Here is a 3,299-nt window from a genome sequence, read left to right as displayed (position 1 = left end):
ACATGTAAATCGTTGTTCAGTTTCTAACTCCCAAGTAAGATATATATCAGGAACATATCTACCCTCAAATGGTGGAATATTCAATTTCAGTTTAGGAATATGGACATCATCTCGTACCTGAGGTGGTGGTGCAGGCCTACCATTACGAATATATACCTGAGGTCGACCTGCTGGTGGTGGTACAGGTGGCTGCACGTAGTGTTGATTTTGATCAACCTCATCCTCATAGTCTCCCACATAATCATCCTCCTCCGCATCAGCAGCAGGAGCCACAGAAGTATCAACAGCAGCACCAACAGTTTGGCCAAACGCAAGAGGAACATGGCTTGCTCGGCGGAGGTCTGCTTCGCGACGTGGAGGTAGTCGTTGTTGTTGTTGTTGGAGAGGTGCGTTAGGTGCAGCGGGTGGTGGTGGTGGAAGACGCGCGAGCAATTCATTAAACTTGTTATCGAGCTTTGTTTCGAACGTCTTCTCAAAGCCAGTGATCTTCTCCATGGCCTCTTCAAAATTGTTCAGCACATCTTGCACCTGTTCAGTCATCATTTGCTGAAACTTATCATGAAGCTCCTTGTTCGATAAATTCTCCCAGTCAATCTCGTCGGCTTGTGATCCTGGCATGGTTAGCAGCAATAGAAACACACAAGAATATGATCCTACAGACTACGAACAAGTGGTGGTGGTGGGTGTCACAAATCCGTCAAGCAAATCTCAAATTCTTACCAGTTCTTACCCAGCAGCAGGCGGTGATCGGCAACCGTTGTAGTCAAAAACTCTCAAAGCTTGGATAGAGCGTGATGAGGACATCAATACAATTGTTACACCCACAGCCCCTGCTGCTATACATACTGGACCAATTACTAGAGCTCGTGCACGCCAACTAAATTACCAGGTACTTTCGTTTCTTGGTAATGATTCTAATGTTCATGAGAATATGATGCTGCCTAAATTGGATACATTTGTTTTGCTTACAAATGAAGGGCCTAGCTTGGAGAAGGATGAACATTGGAGCAAGAACAAGCATGGAGATGATGGCATGCGCAAGGGGAACAAGAACGGAGTTACAAGTGATGATTTCAGGACTTTGAAGCCACCATAATGGGTGCATGAAGCCTTGGACGAAATATACAAGATGCCACTTCATAAATTTCGTCGCGAGGCTATTTTAGGTGCTGCGTCACCTTATTATTGGGCCAGGCCCATGTAATTTCGAAATACATAAGTATAGGCTATTTTTAGAGTCCGTATGTGTGGGGAAACAAGAGATAGGGTTGATTTCGGACCCCTCCACCAAGGGCCACGAAATTCCCCCCTCTTCCTCCATATATACAGCCCTTAGGGCATCGTTTAGACTTTGGGTTTTGTTTAGATTAAAAGTTCACCATAGCTGCAACTTCGCGTACTTCGTTTGTGTTCAACGACCAGACAAAGGCGTCACAGAACCCCACCTTGATCAATAAAGCTTTCATCTTATATTCGCAATATCCAGATTGCAATCTTAGTTTCTTGCTTGTTCTTCGTTTGCTCGCAGGAAACAGACCCTCGTGGTCAGGTTGATCGTGCTCCAGCGTGGTCAATAACCTCTCGGAGTTGGTTTAGCGATTGCTAAGGCGCGACGTCCTCGCACGTTCGTAGTCGGATCGTCAAAGTCGACTTCCACCAAAGCGATATCCATCATCTCATCGAAAGATCGGGACCCTCGCCTCTATCAAGTGGTATCATATTTCCAGGTTGCTCGGTGAGATTTTACAGTTTTTTAGTAGTTTAGATCGAGTCTGTTCTTCATACCTATAGTCCACGAAAAAGCCACAAAAAAATTAGGGTTAGTTCATCATATCCGAACCAATCTGAGCCTTGCATAATCTTTTTAGGGTTTTGCTTTGTTGAATTTGCGGTTGCATCGTCGTGTCTAGTTGCTGGTCTTAGAGTCTAGTCTTTTAGAGTTTCGAGTTCTGGTCATAAGTTGTCACGCCGCCGCCGCACCATCATCATCGCCCCTGCCATCTACCACCACCGCACCGAATCCGTATCCATATACCACCACCAATCCATGTCCATATACCACCACCGATCCATATCCATATACTACCACCGCTACCACCACCGCTGCCATATACCACCACCATATATCCACCACCAATCCGAGTTCTTTGCTTATTAGGTTTGTTTTTGGGATCCATCTAGATTCCGATTCGTGTTTCCTTGCCGGAGTAGGTTTCGAAAAAAAAAGAGTCGGGTAGCCACGCTCCGTTTAGGCCCAAAATTTTTCGAAAACGCATTTTTCAAAAAAAATTCTGGCTATCCTATTTTTAGGTGTTTCTAAGTGTTTTGAGACAGGTGCCATTATAGGAAGTTTTTTTTGACCCGTTTCCAGTTTTTGGGTCCGGGCAGTCAAAAAAAAATTGGTCAAAAAAAATTTTCGTGCCCATCCTGTCAGTTTGAGCTAAGAAGAGTTTTGAGACACTCGCCATTATAGTGATTTTTCGCAAAAAAAAAAGCAGCGCAAAAAAAAAAGAGCGCAAAAAAAAAGAGCGAAAAAAAAATTCCAGAGTATGCTTTTCCCTTGTTTACGTGCCGCGCCATGATTTTGTTAGTGTTCTAGGCTCGCGTCTCTAGCACAGTCTAGCCTAGGACCAGCACAGTACCGTCGTTGAGCGTTTATTCAACTTTGCATCTCTAAATTGATTATTGCTGACCCTTTTTGCTACCATATTATAAGCCTTCCCAGCTCCACATACATCTACGTCGTGCGTTTGACTCTCCCTGGTAATCGCTCTATCCAAGCTTTGAGAGTTTTGACTACAACGGTTGCCGATCACCGCCTGTTGCTGGGTAAGAACTGGTAAGAATTTGAGTTTTGCTTGACGGATTTGTGACACCCACCACCACCACTTGTTCGTAGTCTGTAGGATCATATTCTTGTGTGTTTCTATTGCTGTTAACCATGCCAGGATCACAAGCCGACGAGATTGACTGGGAGAATTTATCGAACAAGGAGCTTCATGATAAGTTTCAGCAAATGATGACTGAACAGGTGCAAGATGTGCTGAACAATTTTGAAGAGGCCATGGAGAAGATCACTGGCCTTGAGAAGACGTTCGAAACAAAGCTCGATAACAGATTTAATGAATTGCTCGCGCGTCTTCCACCACCACCCGCTGCACCTAACGCACCTCTCCAACAACAACAACAACGACTACCTCCACGTCGCGAAATAGACCTTCGCCGAGCGAGCCGTGTTCCTCTTGCGTTTGGCCAAACTGTTGGTGCTGCTGTTGATACTTCTGTGGCTCCTGCTACTG

The sequence above is a fragment of the Triticum dicoccoides genome, chromosome 5B (assembly GCF_002162155.2).
Source record: "Triticum dicoccoides isolate Atlit2015 ecotype Zavitan chromosome 5B, WEW_v2.0, whole genome shotgun sequence".
Classification (NCBI taxonomy): domain Eukaryota; kingdom Viridiplantae; phylum Streptophyta; class Magnoliopsida; order Poales; family Poaceae; genus Triticum; species Triticum dicoccoides.
The sequence above is the reverse complement of the archived record's forward strand: the minus strand, read 5'-3'. Positions refer to the sequence as shown.